The sequence below is a fragment of the Lolium rigidum genome, chromosome 2 (genome assembly GCF_022539505.1).
Source record: "Lolium rigidum isolate FL_2022 chromosome 2, APGP_CSIRO_Lrig_0.1, whole genome shotgun sequence".
NCBI lineage: Eukaryota > Viridiplantae > Streptophyta > Magnoliopsida > Poales > Poaceae > Lolium > Lolium rigidum.
In genome coordinates, this window is record NC_061509.1 from 255,788,002 (window position 1) to 255,801,420 (window position 13,419).

General features: G+C 43.6%; 1 pseudogene; it reads right to left on the reverse strand.

Moving 5' to 3' along the window:
- Positions 1 to 252: 252 nt before the first annotated feature.
- LOC124693299 lies at positions 253 to 5,068 on the reverse strand (annotated as a pseudogene).
- Between the last annotated feature and the right edge of the window lie 8,351 nt (positions 5,069 to 13,419).

Below are 13,419 nucleotides of genomic sequence, written 5' to 3' on the forward strand. Positions count from 1 at the left end.
CGTTCATGATATCTACATGGCGTTAAGCATTCCTTGCCTAGGTTTCTTGGTCTGGTATCCTAATCCTCGCGTTCATGATCTACATGGCGTTAAGCATCCCTAGCGGTATGCAAAGAGAACTAGAGAAGTTATGATGATCGTGGAGTAGACCTCAGCATCAAACCAACCCCTCTTCTTTACCAGGGAACTTGAGAATTCCCACTACTTCTGGCAGGCCAGGGCCCACCAAGAGTTAGCTTGAGTCGGTTGGTGTATCTTGAACAAAGAGAGGAGAACAGATTCTACACTGTTGCAATGCCCAGAGATACGTGTTGCAGAACAGTGTCATGTTCTCCATTTGAGAGGAAACGAATCACCGAAAAGCAGAAGTGCAGTGTTTGATTGCTGCATTACAAAATTGCATTCGCATTCCTACAGTGAATTAAGAGCAAGTTAGCATGTACTACAGAGAAATCATCACTCATGATTTCATCTTCTTGAATGTTGCTGTCGTTCCATCCTTGCTGATCACAGAGCTAGCTTTTCTAGGAATGCCGCGAGTCTGGCTCTCTTCTCTGGAAGAGCTGGTTGCACGGTCCCTTCCTTTTTGGCTCATGAATTCTCTGAATGATGGTATCTTGGGAAGTTCCATGGGACCGATTGCACTATCCCTTCTTGCTTCACTGACGAATTGTCCAGATGATGACATCCTGGAGCGCTCCATATTTTCAGTCGAAGCTGCAGTCTTCGCAGACTCATTAGAAGGCTGGGGTTCTCCTGCATTTTTACCCAAGCCATCTGGGGCGACGCAAGGGGAGCTGGAGGCTGCATCCTGATCGCTGGTCTGGCCAGTTAGGGCTTTGAGGCGATCATGAATCTGGTCAGAACTTGAAGATGCCAGCCACCGAACCGTGGCGGCTATCTGAGAGTTGTAGAACGTTTTCCCCACTTTCTGATACTTCTTGAAGGACTCTGCTTCAAGGTGTGTGGCAGAAGCCTCTTCGGTGATCCTGAAAGTGTGCACAATGTAGTAAGTAAATTTTAAAAAAAATATCTGTCACAGTATGAACTATGAAGGGATAAGTTTTGAAATGCCCAATTGTGAAACTATATTTCTAACTGTAGGAAGCTGGGAGCAGACAGACCTACCGTAGATTGCCAAGGCGCAGCTTTGCTTGTCCAAGGGAACCCAACAATCTTTTCCTGCTTGCATCTCTTAGAGCCTGAGATATGCTCTTCTTGTCACTAAGCTTGTCACCCTATTATATCACCAGTTGAAGTTTCTCACTACTTATAAAGCTTGATCAAGGGGTATGTTTACAACGTGAAAACAGGTTTACCAAATTCGCAAGAACCATAAAAAAAGGTAGCGGCTGAAGCACCTGCTGTTTAGGCGGGCCTTTGGCTTGAAAATAAGCATTTTCAGCACGCTCCAAGGCATCAAGTTTTGCTTCCAAACCTCTTTCCGATGAAAACTTTGACATGGCAATGTCGCTCACTACCTCATCATCATCTGCGATTCATCAATACCAGCCGCTATAATGCACTCCACTCTATGCAAATCTAACTGCGTAATATTATTGATGCGAAGAGGAAAAGAGAGTGATTATTCTACCATCAGAATCTGATATTTCTTCAGCTGATGCGCTTACATCATCTTCACGATTCCAAAATTCTGTGTCCAAGTGTTTCGGATTAGCTGATGAGCTGTTATGAAGATGAGAAGTTTTACTTCATAAGTAAATTGTTGAGAAAAACAAAAAAAAGAATAAATGCACAGTGACCCCCACATACCTTTTGAATACTGGAGAGATCTTGTTAAAGCGGCAATTGGGCACACGACGAAGTTCCTCCAAACACGAGGACACTTGATTTGGGTGCTTGCAAGCATCACATGAGCGTTGGCATAAAGTTGGCTGTACCTGCTCCATTTTAAAAGATTAACATGCAATAACACAGCAGAAACACTAGCCAGTTTGGAATTAATGTTGTACCTTTTCTCCAAAGCTCTCAATGATCTTTTTCGTCGACAGCTAGGACTTTCACAATATTCAACTATCTGTGCAAGGAGAGGCAAAATATAATTGAATGAAATATACTGCATGGTCCAATATACCAATACAATGTATGGTTATAACCTGACTAAAGTCGGCTAGGGCCTTCTGTGAAAGCTCAGTCGAAGAGGAAGACGGCTGTTGTTTTTTACTGCTGCTGTTTCTCAAAATAAATTCCTGTTAAACCACAGAAGCCTCAGTTTTGACGTCCAGAATGGCATACTGTATCATGTACACTTAATTACCATTCTCCTTCGGTCCTCTAATCCATAATATAAAACACTCTTGGAAGGCTGTTGGTCACGGCCAGCTCGTCCAGACTCCTGGTAGAAAGATTCCATCGACTTAGGCAAGTTGAAATGGCATACAATGCGGACATCTTGTCTATCAATACCCTGAAAAAAGATGAATAGCGGCAATCTATTAGCAAAGCACCACTGCAGAAAGAGTTGCGAAACATAATGCAAGTAGAGTATTACATACCATTCTGTGGAACAGTATACACATAACAATCCAAACGAAGCCCCAAACCCGAAAAGGCAATACACCAGAAAACAAAGTATGAATCTAGAGTTAAAATTAAAGTATAATATTGGTGTAAGCAAAGATAAACTATACTACAAACAGGAAGGTGCATAGATAAAGATAAAGATCTACTCTCGAATTCATGGACATGGAATCAGCATGTCATATGCCAGAAATGACCTTTACATTTACAAAGATGCAGAAAGAAGCTATACCCAAATGCCACAGTTGCAACAACAACTTGAGTTCTTGATGAAAGCCAGTCATCAAGAACAGCACTTCGCACCTTGCTATTCAAGCCAGCATGATAAGCTGATAAGGAGCAACAAATAACTCATGAGTGCTTCTGCACAACAGTCCTAATAGGTCTTGGACTTGTCATTAAGATTAACTTACCAGCACAAGAGATACCCTGCTCTGACAAATGCATAGTTAGATCATCACAAGCAGCACGCTCAAGACAATATATAATTGAGCAAACATTTCCACTGGACTTCAGTAAATTTGATATATCAGCATAAACATTGTCAAGAAGATCCTTGTAACGAACTGCAAAATTGGTTCATGATTAACAGTTAACACCTCAGCGAACAGAGCATAGAGGCAGACAACCAGGTAAAATAGGTATAGCGATCAATCAATAACAAGAGCCATGTGTTCTAGTCACTAGGAAACAAATAAACTGAAGAATAATGCATAGTCTTGGAGCAATGGCAATCATAGTTTCATGGAAAGGGCAAAAGAAAGACGTTGAAAGTGCAAAGGAAAATAACAGTGGGGATGCCAAGAAAACAAGGATTTCAGTCTTTGAAAATGATCAAGGAAGTCGAAAATAATACCTTCATAGAATATATTAGGTCGATTAAAAGAGGCTTTAAGAATTACTGGGTTTTGCAAGCACAATGATGATATCACATCGTTCTGGACTCTGGAGAAAAAAAAGCTGAACAAATGAGACCATACTAAATATTATGATCAAGGGAGAGCACTTATTATGCAGAACTGTACTGAGGAATGCAGGTACTGATCATTAACAGGGTAATGTATTACTTTGGAACAGCAGTTGCAGTCAAAGCCAATATAGGGATATCTGGGAACTGCTTCCTCAATGATGAAATTTTGCGGTAGCTAGGTCTGCATTTCATAGAAACAACAGATTAAATATTACATAGAAAGGAGGAATGCTGCAATTCATTTTACCAATAAAACAATGAAAAGTTCAACAGGCTAAAGGCAAATAGTCAGATCAAACACAGGAACCAATGCACACCTGAAATCATGGCCCCAACTTGAAATACAATGAGCCTGTGGAGAGGGAGAAAAAATGGAAAAAAAGCACCACAAGTTTTTAGAAGAGATCTAGGAACAACATGATGTTACTGAAGGAGTAGAAGTGTTGTTTAATTTAGACCTCATCAATAGCAACAAGGCCAAGAAGGCCTCTGTTATAGAGCTTTGTTAGCTTTTCCTTGAACCCATATGTTGCAACTAACTCAGGAGTAACATACAGCAACTTTATAGAAGGATTGCCAGAATCGAGATCTTCATGTATCTGACGAAACAGCATATATTTCAAATTGCGAAGTAAAAAAACAAAGAGCTAGCATGCAGACGATGTTCATTTTGTAGATCCTAGAGATGGAGATCAAGTTCATTATTAAAAATATGAACTCCATTTCTAGGGGATTAATACGGCCTGAATATCGAGTGCACCACCTCAGCCAGTATGAATTTATAGGGTCAAGACGTCAGTCGCCACATTTAAAAGAACTGAGCATTTCTCTACGTTACCTTGTTTTTATTTTGGGTTGTTTGTGTCGAAGAGAGAAATTCAGCTGGAATCCCTTTACTTTTCAAGCTGGTAACCTGATTCTCCTGTAAATTTAATAAGCAGACCACCAGATGTTCAAAGGCATCACAAGATTCAGGGATAATAACAGAAAAAAGAGGAGGCAGGATAATACAACATACCATCAGAGCTGACCAGTATATTTTACAACAAATCAACAAACTGTTAGTATAGCTCAAAAATTATGTACATACATTCATTCCAAGTACAGTAGATTTCGTGGAAGTACAGAATTTGGCTGAATTTACCTATTAAGGGTGAGATAACAAGAACAATGCCTGCCTTCACTAGAGCAGGGATCTGGTAGCACATGGACTTGCCACCTCCAGTCGGCATCAAACAGAAGCAATCCCTCCCTGCAAATTAGTTGTTGCACATATTAAACAGATTTCATAACGGCACAAAGGAATCAGCAGCAGACAATGAAGACCACGAACTTATCGACATTCCAAGTGGTAAACACAAAAGCAGAATCAGGGACAGGGACAGGGACAGGGAGAGGACCTGAAAGAACAGCCTCTATAGCCTCCAGTTGCCTTCCACGAAACTCTGAATACCCAAAATATTGCTTCAATACGTTCTCCAGGTCCTTTGGAGATTTCGGCCCGTGCCTCGAGCCTGCCGACCCGCCTTTCAGGGGGAGTGCCTTCTTCATTTTTGGCTGCAGCACTCAAAGCATTAGAACTGGTACACGAGTGTGGCATAACCATCTGGATTACTGCAATTGTGGTAGAATCGATATGACTACTATTTCATTTTTATTTTCGCGATTGATGATCACAACCATACCGCCACCTATTATATATCAACCCAGGGCTCACTCGCCAATCCACAAAGACAAATCGCGCAAAAGTAAGGTGAAAACTAAGCTTCTACCTAATCAATCCGCGCGAGTTGCGCCACTGCCAACCCAATCGGAACCGAGATGAATGGGGGAGGAATCGATAAGCAAAGCCCGGCCCGGATGGTTTCCCCAAGCGCGGCTGGAAACGAGGTCTTAGGGTTCGGGGAATGGAGGCGGAGATGGCGAGAGATGTACCTCCGGTGGGGAAGAGGCGGCGACGCGACGGAGCGGCGCCGGCACGGGCGGGGAGCGAGCGCGGCGGCGTGGCTCCCGCCTGACCTGAGCCTTTCAGAGCGGCGGGGCGGCTTGCAGAGCACACTACTTCCCTGGACCGTACCGTACGTGTTCACGACCTTGAACAATGGATTTGGATTCGAATCTCTGAAAATCCAGTTTGTTTGGGAAAATTGAAAAAAAAAAACTACCACAATTCATGACATTCTAACAAAAAAATATCACCGTTTACAATTCTTTTTTGCAGATAACCACCGGTATTTGTTAATTGCGTGACAAAAAAAACACGGATATGTTGTTACACACAATTAAACATTGTTTGTAACCAGTGGGATTCGCCGCAAGGGACGACATGGGATGAATATTTTCGTAGACTGAAATGGCCTATAAAAGCATCTTATATTTTAAAACAAAGAAAGTACTAATTTCATAGTATCCCAAAAGTTTTGTCGTGACGGAGTTTTGTTGGTAAGATAGAGAAGAATGGACAAGGTGTTTTTGAAACTAGGTGCTATGCTCCTAATTTTTGAAACACATATAAACAGATTTTAAGATATCAAAAAATTCTGGAAAAAATGTGGCACCTACATATCGTTGTTCTATGTGCTCGCAAAGTTGTTTTACCAAAATCTAATTTTTTGTGTCATATGTAGACAAAATTCGATGCAAAAAAGAAGCTCTTCACCGTATATTTCATTATCTTTTTTACACGGGACACACAAAAAATCGATTTTCCACGGAAATTGGTGTGCATGCATCGAATATCAATATGTACATGTGGAATTTTTGTTTAGATTTTTGACATTTTAAAATATTTTTCGGTGGCGAGCATATGCACATTGCATCAAAATTGCATTTCCAGAGAAGAATGCCATTCCGAATACTCATGTGGATGGCGTATAGTAGCAAAATAGAAACAAAAGGTTTCCCGAATTGAATTGTAACATTATATTTCCATGTAAAAGTGATTATTGCCAACTTTGTGGTGAATCTCCATATGCAAATCACATATTTTTTCACTAGCGCTATATATCCTCTTATTAATTCAGCAGAAATTATATCTACTCTTCTACTTAGTTTTTGCATGGACATACAGATAAATTATTCCCATAGTTTTATCATGTGATTATTAAGATACTCTCATTTATACAAGTGACTATCATTGTATAAATGAACTATTGTTACAAGTAAGTATCATCGTATATAGTTCACAAGTTCAATAAAAATAAGTAGTTTAAATGTCTTTATCGAGATTCCGAATACCATGGGTCTGTTAAATGTACAGATTATTAAATTTCTATTGCATTGGTGTAATATTCTTCATACGAAATACTAGTATTTTTTAAATCTTTTATGTCAGACCAAGTGACGAAGTTTGATAGAGATTGTTGTGGGATCCAATAACACAAATCGTGCTGAGTAATTTTAAAATTTTAGCATAAATATTATAGATATATTTAACAAATTTTATTGAGTGGTGGTGGTGGGGGCTCCTGGCTATAGGAAGCTCCGCTACTGTGAACAAGAAGCTCTTGGTGTCTTGTCACTGTACGCCCCCCAAAATGTGTGGACTAGCCATGACTATCTTGTCACTTTCTCAATCTGAAGCACAAGTACTAGAGTTGTTACTTGTAAATGTTGTGCACCAAGTGGCATGCATAGTAATTTGCACCAAATATTTTTCTTCATATCTCGGGTTTCATCGGAGCGCGTCGGGTCAATCATCAAATCTTTCTCCGTATATCCTCTCTCTTAATAGCCAACTTTGTTTCGCGTCTTATTTCTTCATTTGACTCGGCAAATGAGTTCTCTCCAACAAATTCTAACGTGTAACTTTGATTTAGGCATGATGGGTTAACCGGTACATAGAGAGATATGCAAACATGGATCTAGGTTGAAAATGACATATCAATGTATTGGATCAACAACCGATTAGGCTATGCGCGCCAAACGAGCTAAAACATGATTCAAGATCATTGCAATTATGAGATATGTAAAAGGTGCTCTTTCGCTTTCAAAAAATCATGCGATGTTCGATCTTGTAGGTGCCTGCAACAGAACGGATGAAGATTCATAGGCGTGAAGGATACCTAGCTAAAACTTTTAGTAATGTTAAAATTTCAGCATAAATATTACAGATATTTTTAAGGAATTGTATTGAGGAGGGTGGGGAAGGGGGGCAATGGCCCTCCCGACATAAGGCTCCATGGATTGATTGAATTCTCCTTGCCCCGACCCCCTCGTCTTATTTTCCTACCGCCGGCTCACGAACCAACAAAAAAAAGAAAAAAAACCCATTACACCCGAATACCACTGTAGGTTGGTTTCGTTACCATATACTACGTATACGTTAGCGCAGCTGCTGCAAACCACAATTAGTTCCTTCATAATTAATTTTGCGTTCCATTCAACATATTTCTAGTCCGATTGCTATATCGCCAACTAATTAACACACACAGGCACACCAAAAAAGCCTCATCTTTAGTTGACACAAATTTGGTATAATTCACAAGAAGTAATGCTAATAACACTGAAACTAACTGCTTAGCTGATTGACCGTGACACTCGATCCAAATCATTCTTATCCATTCGGTTGGTAACACAAATTATGTCATCTACTAAGCCGAAAATTAAGACCAGGGTGATGGTTGATATTACGTACCATTTTGTTCCAATTCTTTAATTTCACCGCGCTCAACAACAACACATAGGCTCAACCTAGTTCAGGAAACAATAGTTCAGAGCTTACCATACGTCCGTAAGAGTATGTACAACATAAGATGCTTATAATTTTTTTTGTTAAGCACTAGCGTTTATTTATATAATAGAGAGGCTCAGTTAGATGTATGTCTAGTGTAAATAAGCACTAGTGTGTTTAGACAAAAACTAATTTATTTCACTAAAATATCTCGCTAAGCACCTTCAATTATAAATGCGCTTCCACTAGCTAAACGAGCCAAAATACGCATACACGCGCGCACGTATGCACCGATCGCAGCATAGGTAGGCAGGCACATCTCGATCGATGATCACATCACCCAAAGCTGAGGCGTCCATCCATGTACTCGATCTACTGTATCTAGCTAGCAGTGTCCGTTGTGTCCGTCAGCTTTACCCGCCTAACAAAGACGGGGTCACACGCACACGTCTCACCAAACGCAGCGGCCGGCGAGTCGAGGAGTCGCTGCGACGTCAGGTCCCAACTCCAACTAATCGTGACACGCACACACCTACACATAATATTATGCACCTTGTAGCCAAGCTCTAAGAACATCTTCATTGGGGCGATCCGTTCTATCCTATGCGGTTCGAATCAGTTCGCCGGACAGCCGGACAAACAACGTAAGCCGAATTGTGCAGACTGATCCATCTGTTCATCAAATTTAGACAACTGATGCGTCGAGTTGAACTACACGTGTCCTCCCGTGTCCTCATTTTGATCACCTTAGACCTTCCCGCCAGTGGTATAGAAGACATACAAAAGCAACTCCTCTGCCCAAATCCCTCGTCTGCCATCTCCGCCGCCACCCCCAAGCAGCGCTCCGTCTGCACTCTGGGTCGCTGTTACCGTCACCAGTTCTGAGCGAGTCGTGCATATGTCGAGTCATGTAGGAAACCAACCTAGCTAGTCTCATTTGATATTTGATTTAAGTTCTCTTGTTTGTGAAACTATGTGGTTGTGTGATTATGAACTATTCATATTTACGAACAATATTTAGTAATCTCTGTCACTTTATGGTACTCGCTTCGATATATATTACTTGATGTTAAAATAGATGTATCTACAACTAAAATGTATCTATATACATTGTTGGATAATTAGGCACAATTTCCATGATTAATTCCAGAATATAAAACATGATGGCAGCAACTAGTAACATGTGAAACTCAAACATACTAGATGCATTAATCAACATGAGTAGCAGCAGCGCAAACGGTACAACATCCATCGCTAAACAGATCGAGATATGTCGCACGTACCGATCTGGTGGAGGTGGCGGTGGAGGTGTAGCAGATGATGTCGCGGCAATAACGTTGTTGATGACAATGTTGTTGACGACGGGGACGACGGGTCGAAGTAGACGGCGTTGAAGACGACGGTAGGCAGCACCGCCCGACTTAGACGGAAGGCGACCCGTGATGAAGAGCTTGAGCGGTCGCGCGAGCGCTTCCCAAAAACCTAATTCGCCCTCTCCCGTACGGGATCGCAAGGACGAGTGGTTCCGGAGACTCGCTCTCCCGTTCGCCGATGCACGTCGGCGAGCGGGATGGAGTAGGCTACGATGGCGGCGCAAGCAGAGAGAGGTGGAAACCCTAACTCGTGTATTCAATATGATTCTGCGGTAGCCGGGCAAGAGATTATATAGGCTCGGGAAACCCTAGGCAACGTGGGCCACGCCCACGTCGCACGAACGTTTTGAGTCGGTTACAGATAGCCCTGCGACGCGTCCGTCTAGGACTCTGTTCGTTTTCCTGAGCTGCAAAAAGTAAGGAAAGTCTCGGCTCGAGGCAATCCACTCACCACGAGCGCGACGTGCTCGCGTCGTGACGCGTCGTGACGCGTCGAGACGAGCGAGGAGGAGGAGGAGCGCGCGCGTGTAACACTCCTATTCTCACTCACTTACTAGTGGTGGAACAACCTACCTTATAAGGTGGTCTAACTTCCTCCCAACTTTCCATGTGAGACTAAACTTCCCACCTCTTGCCACTCCCTAGTGAGCTCCTACCAACTTGGGCTCAAACTCACAAGGCTTCCACTATGTGGGCTTTGAGATTTATAGGAAAATCTGAAATCTAGTATGGGCCACTAAGTGTAGGCCCAATATTTCAACATACATCTATATTAGCGTAAAGTAATATGAATCGGAGGAAGTAAATAAAATATATGATCACTAAATTCGAATGGCAATGGCCAACTGGCTAAGCTTGACCATGGCCTGCGCGGTTACAATGAATCACGCGATGTGCACACTAGCCTAGCTGGCCGGACCGTTATTCACAATTTATCCGCAGACTGATCCAAACATTTCAAAGTGAACTATTTAGATCTCCGTTTTAAGTCTCCCGCTACAGATGTCCTAACCATTAGGCGGCTCTATCTGCACACGAGAGGGCAGTGATCGATCTAGTCATCTAGCCAGCTAACATCTGACACTTCAACAAGAGGAAGACGAGGAGTGTGGCTTTTCTCTCTCGTGTCTTTTCTCAACGATATGGCCCCCAGGCCCCGTATCAGATAATGCCTGTTTTCCCCTTTTGCGGTGCATTATGGTCCTTAACTCAAATCACATTATTCGGAGGCCTTTGCTAGCTGTCTGATGTCGCTCCTTCATGTATGGTTTCCATTTGCTTTCCATTGTTCGTAAATGATTTTAAGCAGTTTATACATCTTCATGGAATTGTGTAAGTCCATCGTATGTGTGTTCGTCACGGCCACATGTATGTTCTCTAATCTCTAGCACGCACGGAATTCACACATGTTCAGCAAACGACAGATACAACGCTGAACGTCCCTCGAAGGATTGGGACTTCCGATCACCCGTCCTCCCAACGTCCGATCTACTAATCACACCCGTTCAATTATTTTAGAAGTGCTCGTATCCCCCTAAGCTAAACATAGACAGAGAAAACAAATCTCGTTCCCGTCGTTCTCATCTTCCATCCGCCCCTCAACCAACGCTTATCCGAGGACCACCGACAACCAGCCAACGAGCGCTTCGCCGTCCACCGCCGAAAGCGGTATGGTGATCCACTGCAGAACCGCCGACCTCGGCTAGTAGTAGCTCCACCTTCGCTTGCACTGTCGCCTCTGGGTGTTTGTAGTACCACCGCCCAATTGCCGGTACCAATGGCCAATTGCTAGTACCAACGCCCAATTGTCGGTACCAACGCCGCCGAGGCAGGAAGCAACACCAACCTCGGCTAGTAGCAACTCCACCTACCGCTCGCAGCATCTTGCAGCACCACCGCGACCCCAATCGCCGACCTTGGCTAGTAGCAACTCCACACCAGGCATTTGCAGCACCGCCATCAATTCGGCGACATCATGGCCATGGTTGGTAGCAATTCCTACCGCCACCAGCAACATCGCGCCTCATCAAATGGTAGCATCAACTAACTCCGCCGCCCTTCCCTTGAAGCACCACAACTCTTCGTCGGCAGCATCACCGCCGTGTTGTGGCAGCACAATGGTTCATCCTTGGCAGCACCTCCTTCACATCCCTTACTTGGCAGCCACCGACCACCGCACACGGAACGGCCAAGACCACTGACGAGCTTTGGTCCTCGCATCACTACATGCCCCTGTGTTGTCTGCGCCACGGGGCCTCGCGTGGCCTATTGTGGATAACTAGATGTGAGCTGGGGAGCAGCGGGATGACGAGGTGGCAGAGGCACTCCGATGAGAGAGGAACAGTGATGGCGCGTCGGGTGAGAGAGAAAGGGGCGGAGTGCCGGTGGGAGATGCTGTGGAGGAGAAAACATGGCGTTTGTTTGGAATAAAGAATAAAAGAAAGGATACACAAGGTTAGCCAGCTAGGACATGCGGTGCATCAATGAAGAGGAGGACGGCGAGACCACGACCCCTGGGTGAAGGGAAGTGTTTTCCACTGGATATCATATAGAGTTACAATCTGCATCGATAAATGTCGTTTCTAAGATTTGACCGCATGGCTCTCACAAAAACTTTTAGGGAAACAATTGTTGTCAATATGCATCAACTAGCCTCCTGCAGCGATGTCCTTCCATAGTTCCATGTGTGGACTCTTCTCCCCTCAAGTGCATTCTTATCACCCCAATGATATCCCTCCTGTTTGCTCACAATCGTCTTTATATATAGATGATGGTCGAGAGGGTTTGTGTGTGTGGTCTAGAGGGCACGGATGGGCGATCACATGCTAGAGCTTGAATTCATGCCACTGAACTCCGGAGATGTGATGATTGCATCAAATGGGCATGTGGTTGCCTAAATCTAGCCTCGTCAAGGCACCAAGCCTGTTGGGTTCATCGTTTGTGAGTCTGAAACGGCAAGAGCCTCGATCAAACATTATTGGCAGAGAGGTCAATGAAACAAAGATTTTTATACATGTTGTATATGGTGTTTCTACATATTGCAAGTGTTATGGTGTTTGTTGTGCACACATGAACATCATGTTGCAAGATTCAAGAATACATATGAGGGATTGGATCTTATGTTGTAATTGTGTTTTTTTTTGGGTATTATGTTGTAAACAAACGAAACATCTTTCCATAGACGTGTCATTTTGAATGGTTGCAAGGAAGGTGGTGGGAAAATGGTACTACAAAAATGCTACAAAATGCCAAAAAAATGTTAAACGGGAATGGCGGTAAACCAAGATCCAGATTTAGCATTTCAGATAAATCTGCTGGTGGGGGTAACCACCGAGCGAGGTGAAATTATGGCTCGACCTCCTTGTTTACGCCTAAAAATTGAGCGAAGAACAACGATTCATGTAGGAAGTTTCATCGAAGTGTAAAAGGGTGTAGTTGTCGCTAGGTGGTTGAAGGAACTGTTTGTAGTTTATACTTTCGAAATTTCTGGTACCACTCTTGAGATTTATGAACAGAGCCAAAAACATCGATAAACCTTCCACCGTTAGATCTAGATCAGACGATCTAGATGACGGTTCCCACCGTCTTCTTCCTTCTCGACAGCGTGCGCGATCACCCGCGACATGTGTACCTCCTCGCTTCCACCTCACTCAAACACACGCCGTTTCCCTCCTACTATAAACCAAACTCGGCACCAACCAACTCCCCATGGCGGAACCTCCCTCACCCCCCTCCCTTCCCCGCTCACCATCCCCCTCCACCTCCGCGGAATCCGAGCTCGCCGCGTCCCGCCCCACCGATTAAGCCCCGCCGCGCCGCGCGCCGTGCCCTAGATCGGGAGATCTCGCCTAGCCGCGCGCCTG